At 40.7% G+C, this 11,258-nt stretch overlaps 1 long non-coding RNA gene across 1 annotated transcript; it reads right to left on the bottom strand.

Moving 5' to 3' along the window:
• Positions 1 to 433: 433 nt before the first annotated feature.
• LOC120749281 (uncharacterized) lies at positions 434 to 7,317 on the bottom strand. The gene is made up of 4 exons (XR_005699602.1): positions 6,847 to 7,317; positions 6,339 to 6,483; positions 3,903 to 4,005; positions 434 to 858 (listed from the first exon to the last, which is right to left on the bottom strand). It is a non-coding gene; the product is annotated as an uncharacterized LOC120749281 (long non-coding RNA).
• Between the last annotated feature and the right edge of the window lie 3,941 nt (positions 7,318 to 11,258).

The following is an 11,258-nucleotide window of genomic DNA, read 5'->3' on the forward strand; positions in this document are numbered from 1 at the left end:
TCACATGTGGAAATCTGCTCGCCTGTGCCTAAATGTAGGTGTTTTAGTCTGGAGCTGATTAGGACTCATTAGAATCTACCCATGGTACCTCTGCCATGGTACACTCCTTCCAGCCCTTTTTCTGTGTCCGTATGGGATCCAAAATACGAAAAGCAAAACTGTTCCTGTGTCCCCAGGCACTGATATCTGACATACTGCATGCAGTATGACACATCTCTGCCACTATTTTAGCCTTCACAGGAATACTAATTTTGGGCAGAAGAAAAAACAGTCTTAATTCAAGAAACCTAACAATAATGACAGTCTCTTCTATGAATACATTTTTTCCCCCCCCCCCCCCCCCTCCAGAAAATACATTTACAGGTATCCACAACATGTATGCAAGCTACTCATCACCCCATAGAACACTTCCTTTATTTTTCAATTCCTAACATTTGAAAAGGTTTGGCCAGTCTAACCACATTTTTACAGGCAGAATAAACTTTTTAGTATACAAAACTGAAATAAGCATATAGTTTTACGTATTGATTCCTCTCAGAACACTTTGAGGCTCGCAGAGAGCTTGAATAAGAAATTCCAATGAATGCTTTTTCTCATTTCCCTCTCTGAAACTAAGCAGCATAAATAAAATAAATAGCAATGTAGTCTCTTTCTACTGCATGACACACAAGCAACAATGGCATAAATCATCTTTAAGATTTCCACGGGCAAAGTTTGCTCAGAACTGTTTGACAATCAGTTTACAAATGACAGTTTAATCTTTTACATGTCAAAGGTAACAAGTAGGACAAGGAAAAGGTTTCTTAAGACTCATTATCAGTTTGCTTCATGGCTGAACAGAATCTGCTTCTTGGAAACCTGTTGAAAAAATACCCAGGTGTTCATTTTAGCCCTAAATGGAGAGACCCTGAACACAGCCTAATTGGCTCTCTATTTACACTCAACACATTTGCAGCTTGACGTTGCAGCAGGGCAGAGCCAACATTCCCAGGTTTACCACACCCAAATGTCTTTTGTTTATAAATTAAAATCTGAATTTTATCTGTGTCTAATACTTGATTTCAAGACTATTACACCATCTAATGTATTTTTCCCCTAAATTACTGCTCTGTAGCCTCAACCTCAACTGCATGCTGATATGATTTGTGTGTTGTGAACTGTCAGAGGACTGAATTTTTATTGCAGATGAGATGGTTGTAACAAATGTGTGACTCATCACCACATCTTTTATTGATGGGGCTGGGGGTTACACTGCAGGACATTAGCAGTGAAAGAAAGATGATTTGCAAATTAAACTCTGTGGAAAGAACAGCATCTTGCAAGAGCCAGAAATTAGGTGCCTCCTAGAGGGGTTGATCTTTTACAATCATATTCTCACTGGTTTAGAATTTTTCAATCTTTAGTCGGATTTAATTTCTTAATAACAGTCAGTTGTCTTTCTCTTTGCCCAGCCATGTTGTCATTGCTTTACACCAAATAAAACCACTTAAATACAAAACACACAGTGGCAGGCAATGCACTGTTCATCTCTTCTTGAAAGCATTCTCACATACAGTTAATCAATGCAGAAGTAAATCACTGCTCCTGAATCTCTCTTTTCCAAACACCTAGATAACCTGATTTTCTCACCTACTTTGTTTTTCTTCCTCTACTTTCTAAACCAAACCAATATCCAGGCATTACCTATGGCCATATTGTCACAGAACATACACTACTTCCTTTCTGTGAAGTAGCAATAAACAAACTCAGAGCCTGATGAAGACCAAAGGTTTGACAAAGACCATGCATTTCTCATGAAGTAACAAGATCTTTCTCAGCTCCCCATAAAGCCACTCTCTCCTAAATTTCCACAGGCCAAACAGCATTAACAGAGCCATGTAGACCTACCATTTAAGTCATCAACCTACAATTATCTCAGGTGAGACAGCCTCCCTAAGAGGAGAAAGGGCTGCAGGTAATTATAAAATATTCATGCCCCTTCCCAGTGACAAGCTGGTTCAGGAATGGTGGGATAGTTAAGAGTCAATTAGAGAAGTTGCTGTTCTGGCCTTAGGCTAAAAAGACTTATTCAGGAGATGTTTTGTCAGGAGCTGTTTTAGCAGTGTGTGAGAGATAGAAAGTGAATTGGAGAGGATCAAGAATGGGACAGAATCACAGAATCAATGAGGTTAAAAAAGATCTCTGAGAATATTGACTCCAGCCTACGACCGAACACCACCATGTCAACAAGACCATGTCACTGAGTGCAACATCCAGCCTTTCCTTAAACACCACCAGGGACAGTGACTCCAGCACCACCCTGTACAGCCCATTCTGATGTCTAATCACCCTTCCTGTGAAGAAATTCTTCCTGATGTCCAATCTAAATCCCCCCTGGTGCAGCTTAAGTCTACATCCTCTTGTGCTGTTTCTGGTTTCCTGGGAAAAGAAGCCAGGTTTTGATAGCTGGGAAATGCAGGGGTGGCTTCTGTAGAGGTCATCAGAAGCTTTCCCCATGTCCAATGGAGCCAATGCCAGTTGGCTCCAAGACAGACCTGCTGCTGGCCAAGGCCGAGCCACTCAGAGACAGTGGTAGCACCTCTGGGATACCAGATTTTAAGAAAGGTGAAAGTTGGCAAAACACCAACTGCAGACAGAGAGAGAAGTGAGTGTATGTGAGAGCAGTAGCCCTGCAGACACCAAGATCAGTGGAAGGAAGGGGAGGAGGTGCTCCAGGAAATAGAGCAGAGGTTCCCCTTTAGCCCATGGTGCAACCCACAGTGAGACAGCTGTGCCTCTACAACCCAGGGAAGTTCACAGTGGAGCAGAGACCCACCTGCAACCTCTGGAGAACCCCATGATGGTAACTGGTGACTGATCACTCCCTGCTCCTTATCTCAACCCACAAGTCTTTCATTGTATTATCATTCCTCTGCCCAGCTGAGGCAGGGAGTGATGGAGTGGCTTTGGTGGGCACCAGGCATCCAGCCAGGGTCAAAACATCACAGGGGAAAGTAATACTAAACTTGTGGTAAATTACTTGGGACTGAAACGTAAACATAATGGAAATCTACTTAATGCTTCTGGCCATTTAAATTAGGCATTAAATGATAAATTTCAATGTGATGAGTAGTCTGAGACCAGATAAGGATCCATAGATCAAATAGGCAAAAAAAGCTCATGTAGAGCCCAAGGCAATTGTCAGGACTCTTTGGAGCCATCACATATGCTAACTGCATTGGAAGGACCAGACACAGCTTGACCTTATCTAGGAAGTCTTTCACTTACAGAAAATGATCCCACAGGTGCCATCATGCAAGCACTTTAACCAGGATAAATTATACTACTTAAAACCAACCGCACTGTCCTCAGCTTCACTCAGTGTTCACAAAGCCATGAATACTGTGTCTTGTTGCCAGACATACAGCTCTTTAAAAAATTACAATATTGAATTTTGCCATTTCTTTATTGTTTGTTGATTATTTGATCTTGCTTTTCATTAGCATATTTTTGAAAAGTTTTGAATTGCCATGTGCAGTTATCCTTCCAATTTATAGGTGGGGTCTCGATAAATTCATAAATAATTTTCCAAATATTCTAGTGTCCAGAAAAAAAAAATCATAAACCACCTCAACTAAATAATAAACATACTGAGTGTCTCCTGAGCTGCTTGTGATCCAAAGAATATATTGAAAAGGTGGAATGAGCAAGTTTAAGGCAGAGATACTTAAATAAAAAGGAAGAAGGGGAAGAAAGCAACATTATTTAACATTAATTATTTTGGCTATGCCTGGATGAGAACACAGGGCTAACCATTCAATACTGTCACTACTTTTAAGCATGTGCTGACATCACCTCTCAACCTGTTCAAGGCAGTGCTACAATTGGCTTAATTCTGGGGGGGGAAAAAGTTTGCAGGGTACCTTTAGCAGCAGTGGCCTAGTAACCAGCTCATCAAAGCAGTGGCACGATGTAGACTGTCTTCACAACTGGCAGTGAGGCACAATGAGGCACTGTCCATGACATCTGTAAAATTGAAAACAAAAAAGTGAAAAATATGGCTCTGATGAATATCTAAGGCATTTCACTTGAAACTGCTATTCTAGGAAAGACTATCTTGCTATCAGTTGAGGGTATGTATGTGGCAGATTAAACATATGTTTCTGGAGCACATTGGGAGCTCATTGAAACCCAACCGGCCTATAAATGGCATGCAACCTTCTTCTTTTTTTTTTTTTCTTTTTTTTTTTTTTTTCCTAATACTATCCATGTATGTTTCTTTGAATGTTTTTAAAAGAACTATCATTTTAGCCTACAAAGGGTTTTTACTGCTGTTAGCTTCCACAGACACTGCACAAAGAAAGAATAAACCCATTACACACATGTTTTTCTGCTTTTATCCTTCGATGAGCTTGGGGAGGGGAAAAAAAGAGAGAAAAATCTCCCACATGCAGAAAGTATTCTTAATAACCATGCTCATGTGCCTCTAACAGGAATATTCCACACTCATTTTTAATTATAGTTACTTCTTACGTGCCCTGTTATACTCACAACTTTATAATAGATTTCAGTGCTTACCACAATGAAACCTCAAGTCCTTACCAGTGTACAAAATCCATGTGTGCAAAAATTTAAATTATTCCATAGCTTCCCTTGCTGAATAGCATGACATTGAGTCATGTTTTATTCATCAACCACAATCCTGACTTTTTAAAAAAAATTCTTCCCAGCTGTTTAAAACAGCAAAAAGACCCTTTATGTCAATAATTCGCTTAATAAACTGCAGTTCGAGGAAAGACCTTGGCTTGGGTAAGTGCATCTTCATAGAAGTCCATGTAGACATTGTATCAGAAAGCTGCTGTAAACCTGTTACTGATGAATCTTGTCATCAGAAAGAGGATGTAAATGGCAATGCTTTCTGCCACAGAAGATGTAGCTTTTCTTACCAAACTAGAAATCTTTTCTGTAAACATGCTCTAATTTTTGGTTTATGTTCTCCACACCCACATTCATTTCATCTTGTACCCTACAGTCTCATATGGCTGTGTACACTTGGGTTTCCTCTTCTTATGAATGTGTCCAAAGGCTTCTGTGGAAAAGGCATCATTGGAAAATAACTCCCTTTTGGCATCATCACTACAAGTTGTTTTGTCAAGTGTACTGTGGTGAGTCAAACAAAAAAAATATGGACTTTATACAATTTTGAAATAAAACACCAAGAAATGCAGCAGTGAGAGGGAACACCTCATCTCTACTAGGCTGAATGGTCAAGAATGGATCTCTGATCCGAAGATGCAGCTAAACACCTAAGAAAGGTGTCTTAAGCAGTCACAGCTCCATCTGGCTTGTTTCTCAAGGCTCACTAATGGCATATTGGTATTTTGATTACTTCTGTCCTATGTGTGCAATAAATCCATAGCTTTGCAATTACCCCTGACATACTTACTCAGTTGTATAGGCAAAGAGTAGAGAAGGCAGACACAAGATGTGCTTCTGATGTATCCACACAACAAATAACTGCATCAAAGGGTAAGAAGACAGGGAAGGCAGGAAGACTTACTCTGATCTTTTGTTGTTTCTCTGTGCAAGCCACAACCTTTGGTTAAAAAGTATGGGAAGAATAGACATTTAAGGATGAAAAATTATTCTATGCAAATTTTAATACTTATAACTGAGGATGTATCTAGGACAAAAATAAATTGTGCCTAATTACTACCTGTGGAGCCATGGCAGTGACCCTTATCTAAGTTAATAGCAGCTACAGATGGACAATCAAGAATAAAATTTGGCCAGAAATCAGGATGAGAACCTGTGGAGAAGTTATGTTTACCATATCACAGGCAATACACTACAGTTAAAAACAACAACCTTCATCAATAATTCAGCCACCAGACAGATTCACTTCTGCATCAGAAAGCTCCTGCAGGACAAATCAAATTCATACTCTTTATTCTGGCATTCAGTAATGTTTACTGCTTTATTAGAGATGGCACTAAGAAAGTGTTTTCCCTCTCTCCTCTCACACCTGTGAATATGTCTTTCATAAGGAATAAACTGGAGCAGCCACCAGCTGGTTGCAGGTAACTGGTTGTTAGTGCTGACTAGGACTGGCTTTGAAACCACTAAGCTCCTAAGCTCCTTCAGTTCCAACATCATTTTGCAACATCCCTGCATTATATCCAAGAAGCTGAGAGCATGTAGCTCTTCTTGGCTGTAATGTTTAGGGGGGTAGGTTTTTTTCCTGGCACCTTGGACAGTCTGCCTCAGCAGGCTCTACTAAACAAAGTAGCAAAGTGCTTTGGTGTGCTGAGGAAAAGCAAACTCCCTTACCAGCACCTCCCAGAGTCTCAGCCAAGTACCTGGTCAATTGCTCAAACAAGAGTCATATAGCCGCCAGCTGCTGGTGGATCATCCTGCACGGGGATTGACATCTCATGGAGACCATATGAGCCTGGTGACCTTGATTTTACAGCACCTTCAGAGAGACGTCGTGGTTCTGGATATCTTAAAGAGAACAGAATAGAGATGCCAAGTTAGCTCCACTGCAGTAAGAGTTCATTCACTTTTTTACCTGCACTTCACTTTTTTCTTTCCCTTTATGCAGGCAGTTACACCTTCTGGCCTCATGTGCAACAAACCAAGAGCTGCGGTTTTATAAGTGATTCCAGAAAATAGAAGCCAGTGAAACAGTTAGCCATCATTGATATAACTTTTTATTTAGAAGATTTCCCAGACAGAACGAAAAAGTCTACATTTCCATTTTTGTCTTTCCACCCTTACATAAGTAACATGGAGGTGACTATATTACACTCTAAATACTCTTCCCTTTTAATTCATACTGCTACTTGCATCCTGCTCTTATTTTACCTTTCCCATCTCAAGGTACAAAGAAGATGACAAAAAATGTTTCCACTCTGCTGACTGCAAGAACTAGAAAAACTAATTCAGCTTCTTCCTTCTGAGAATTGCCAGCTAGTAGTGTATGATTCAAGGACCTTATCTTTGCAGAGAGGCAAAATCTGTGGAAAGATTTCCACTGAACCTGATTAGAGCCCTTCTTGGGCTACTGAAAATTATTTGTGAAACTGTTGAGCAATGACTAATGTGTAACAGTCAAGCTTCACAACATCAGCCTCAGAGGACAATCCATCCTCAGACAGCTTCCCTGATGCTGGTTATCCCAGATTATGCAACTCGTTGATTCAGCCACAGGACATCATCTCTCTCTCTCCCTCTCCACTCCTGAACTTCAGGATGCTGTGCCAGGGTAACTTTCTGAAGATGTTTTAGGTTCAAATTCCAGTATTTGCCCGTTCAGTGTTTGTCTCTCCCTTCACTCCTCCTTCAGAAAATTCTCTCAGCAAATTCATCTGCTAGGTATATACCAAACACCAGGTAAAGCAGAAGAGAGCTGTGTAAAATAAGTTTAGCCAGCTACAAAAGTTCAGCCTGCTCATCTCATGATGTGTGGTGCTTTGTACCCTCAAACCCCATCACTCCCACCCTTACAGCTGGTCTTAATCATGCTGGGTTATTTTCTGCTTTTCTGGGCACAGGACAGCTTGAATACACACTGAAAATTAACACAGACGTGGGCATTACATGCATGAAAAACTGACCTACAAAAAATATGCAGGTTATAAAAAGGTATTTGAGCCCCAGACAAAAAGGGCCAAGGTCACCAGGATCCTGTTGAACAGATATGATGTTCCACTTCATGCAAAACTTAGTGATTGCCTTAGGGAACTCTGGGTTATTTTGTAATTTCATACATTCACAGTGATGTACAACATCAAACTTCCACAAAAGTCAGGTGGACTGAACTCTGCAGGTTTTTTCCCACTCCTTCAATCCAATATCTCAACACTGTACACTCTTGTCATGACCACACACACATGCTATACAATATTCACTGTGATTTTTTTCTTTATCATTTAGTGTTATTCTCTTATACACTGTACTACCAAAATAACAGATAGACCCAGATCATCTGCACTTACATTTCCAAGCTGACTTGACTACACTTGAGGCTGAAATGTATGCCCATGGTCTTCATAAATCTATCTTAAATGAAAGATCTACTCATTTCAGCAAAATTTAATCCAACCCATAATGAGATAACCTGCTCTGTCAAGCAATTAACACATTTTGAATGGCCAAACTGCACCTGAAACCTGCTTATTCTAAAGAAGACTGGTTTCTGACTTCAACTAAATAATTCACACCTGCTAACACAACTATAATTGCAGCCTAGAAACTCTGAAAGTTCTTGTTCCAGAATTAATATCTGAGGCTTATTGTCAAGCCCGAAGGCAAACACATTTATTACATTTTGCAACTGGCAAACATAGACACAAAAATTAAAATCCTCTTTGAAGAAAAACCCTTTTGAGCTTCACCTGTTTGTCTGGGAGATAAAATTTCTAAAGAGTAAGGAAGAGAAATGACAAAAGAAAGACATCAATATTGTGCATGTTGCAGAACCGCAATGAAGGAGCAGTTAAAAATGTATCCTGCTGTTCAATTAAGGAGCAAAAGAAAAGGAAGTACCCATAGGTTTTAAAATGTCATGACATTCTTATTCAGAAAAAAAAAAAAATAAAAAAATAAAAAAATCCGGGTGCCCAGAAAGGTCTCTGTCTCTGTTTTCACGTTCAGGCAAAATTGCAACAGACCTTACAAATTAAGGCAACTAAATATATTATTATATTAATGATCAAAGTTCCTACCAAAGGCTGCAAAGGACTGGGTGGTGGGTTTTGCTTCATCCTTTTATGATGCATAAATTCCAGCCCTGCATTAAATACATTTTTAGAGAGCATTACATTGTGAGCCTGGTCAGTGGAGGCGGTGTCTTGATTGGTAGAGTACTCTATTCCCCAGTGGCAATGGCTGCCTTTTTATATCTAATTTCCAAGCCATCCTTTATTGCAGCATATATCTATGAAAGCACTCAGTTGTGCAGACAACAATAAAGCACAGAGAGTGTTTATATTTTAAGCCATACATTGTAAATACAGAAAAGATGACCTCAAACTACTTACCTCGGTAGGAAATTGCAATGGACAATATTCATATTTACTTGTCTGAAATTTTGTTTTTAGGGAATAATTTGCCTGGGGTAAGAGATGGAGGGGAATTCTGTGTTTCCTGGTCTCTGGCTGGTCTTATTTTGGTTTTTTGAAGAGTAATACACAGCAGATTAAGCCAGCTGTTGTATGCACTTGGAAAACAGCAGCTCGAATTCCCACTGAAAGTTTTTAAAATAGAAATGTTGCAGGAACAAAGACTGTTCAGTGAAGGCTATTATTCTTGAGCCTTTAGGAAGTGAGAAAAAAGCACCTAAATTATCATTCTCCCCTGCTAAAGCCTGTGCTCTACCCAATTCCAGGTATGCAGTCACCCTGACCACAGTTGGTGAAGGCAACAATCCCCCACCCCCATGTCTGGCCAGAACCAACAAGACAGAACAAAACTCACAAATAGCTAAGTAGGGTTGTGTCAAAGAAATAATGGACATGGTTGCCAGGTTTCTCCTGTTAGGGAAATAATCCCCAGAATCTCGCAATCAGGGAATGTGTCCTTCCAAGAATGTCTTGCCTTTGGGTGTCTATAAAAGAGATTTCTCACCCCATTTTGTTCTTTCTAGCAGTCAAACTGATCAAGGAGAAAAATAATGCTGTTTCCTTCAAGAGCCTGCTGACTTGCACAGCACATTGCCAGCAAGTTGCCCCTGGGGTTTGCTGGTGGAAGATAAAAAAAGGGGGGAAAATGGGGAAACTAGGATTTCTAAGTCTTCCATTCAAGAACAGAAACAAAACCAGATAGTGGCAAGGAGAAAGGGGGGGGGGGGGGGGGGGGGGGGGGGAAAGGCTACAATGGATACAATGAAGGCTGGGATCTGCAGAAACAAAGTGGGCTGGATCTTACACAGGGCTAAAAGTAGGAACTGTGAAAACCTGCATGCTGAGCAGGGAGCTGCCTGAACTGCACAACAGGGGCTTGATGGAGAAAGGTAGGACTGGCCTCTAATCTGCCACCAGCAGTCTTGTTCTCTCCTGAAAGGACGTATCGACATACAAGTTGGGGGGGCTACCCTCATACCCTCACCTCCAAGCAAATTCTCCTTCCACTTTCTTGGAGCACCAAACCCTGGGAAGGTTTCTTCCTGCCTTTGCAACCATGTAATGGAAATTTCAACAAGGCTGTATGATTGTGATCCTCCCAGTCTACTCGATCCACTTTATATAACTTGCCTTAATAGATGTTGGCCCAAGTGCTGGAGAGAATAATCTGGGCAATAGGCTAGTGATTAGTCTAGTGATTAGGCTAGTGAGCCAGTCACTCAGACCCAGTTTTTAGTCAACAGATCAATGACAACCTCTAGAAAAAATAACCACTTTAAAAAGAGCACTTGTTTCCCATCTGAGGAGGACTGGGTCCAGAAGAGGTGAACAAAGACAAGAACTCCTCATGCTGTTCTTAGACTGAAGAGAATGATCTAGCCCATAGGAGTTCATCCTAGATGATTGGCAACTAGCAGAAAAATTGCAGGATCTTCCAGCACAAGGATCCAGAAAGTTTGTGATTTGCTAAATCCAGGGGGAAAAGAGGGAAGAGACCTGTTTTCAGAGTCCTCATCTGTTCAATAACAAGAATTAACTAAAAGTTAGGTCCCTCAAATTACAGAATCCTAAGAGGGAAGCTGTGTACTCCCTTCAGCAGTTCATATCAAAGCTGTTCCTCGTGTTAATGTCTACTTCCCCTACAGCTCAGAGGTACTGAGGGCACTCACAGTTCCCCTCCCAGAAGTCAGAGTAATAGCCAAAACCAGCAGTCAAAAAGAGATCCAAAAACCATCCCTATTTATTAACCTGAGAAGAGTGGTGTGATTTAAGCAACAAACTTGAGAAGGGAATTCACCAATAAAAACAGAAAACAAAACCAGAAAACAAAATTCCGTTCACCCCAAACGTGAACACCATGTCCAATCTAATGCTAAAAATACTCTCATTCAAGGAAGCCGGTGTTTCCAATTAAGGACAAAGGATTTTTCTAGGCACTAACGTATCTGAAAGTTTGTCCTGGGGTGACTGTGTATCCCCAATCGTCTGTTGGGTGCAGGGGGGAGGGCAAGCACGGTTTGTTTTTCCCCAGGAAAACTCTGCTCATCGGAGTGACCTTGAAGCGGGGGAGCTGGAACACGGCAAGACGAAAGAAGCTCTGTTGTTTTTTCCCCGGCAGTTAGTTAGTTTAGTGCTAGCGTAGTTAGACGCTGT

This window comes from Hirundo rustica, chromosome 2 (genome assembly GCF_015227805.2).
Source record: "Hirundo rustica isolate bHirRus1 chromosome 2, bHirRus1.pri.v3, whole genome shotgun sequence".
Lineage (NCBI taxonomy): Eukaryota > Metazoa > Chordata > Aves > Passeriformes > Hirundinidae > Hirundo > Hirundo rustica.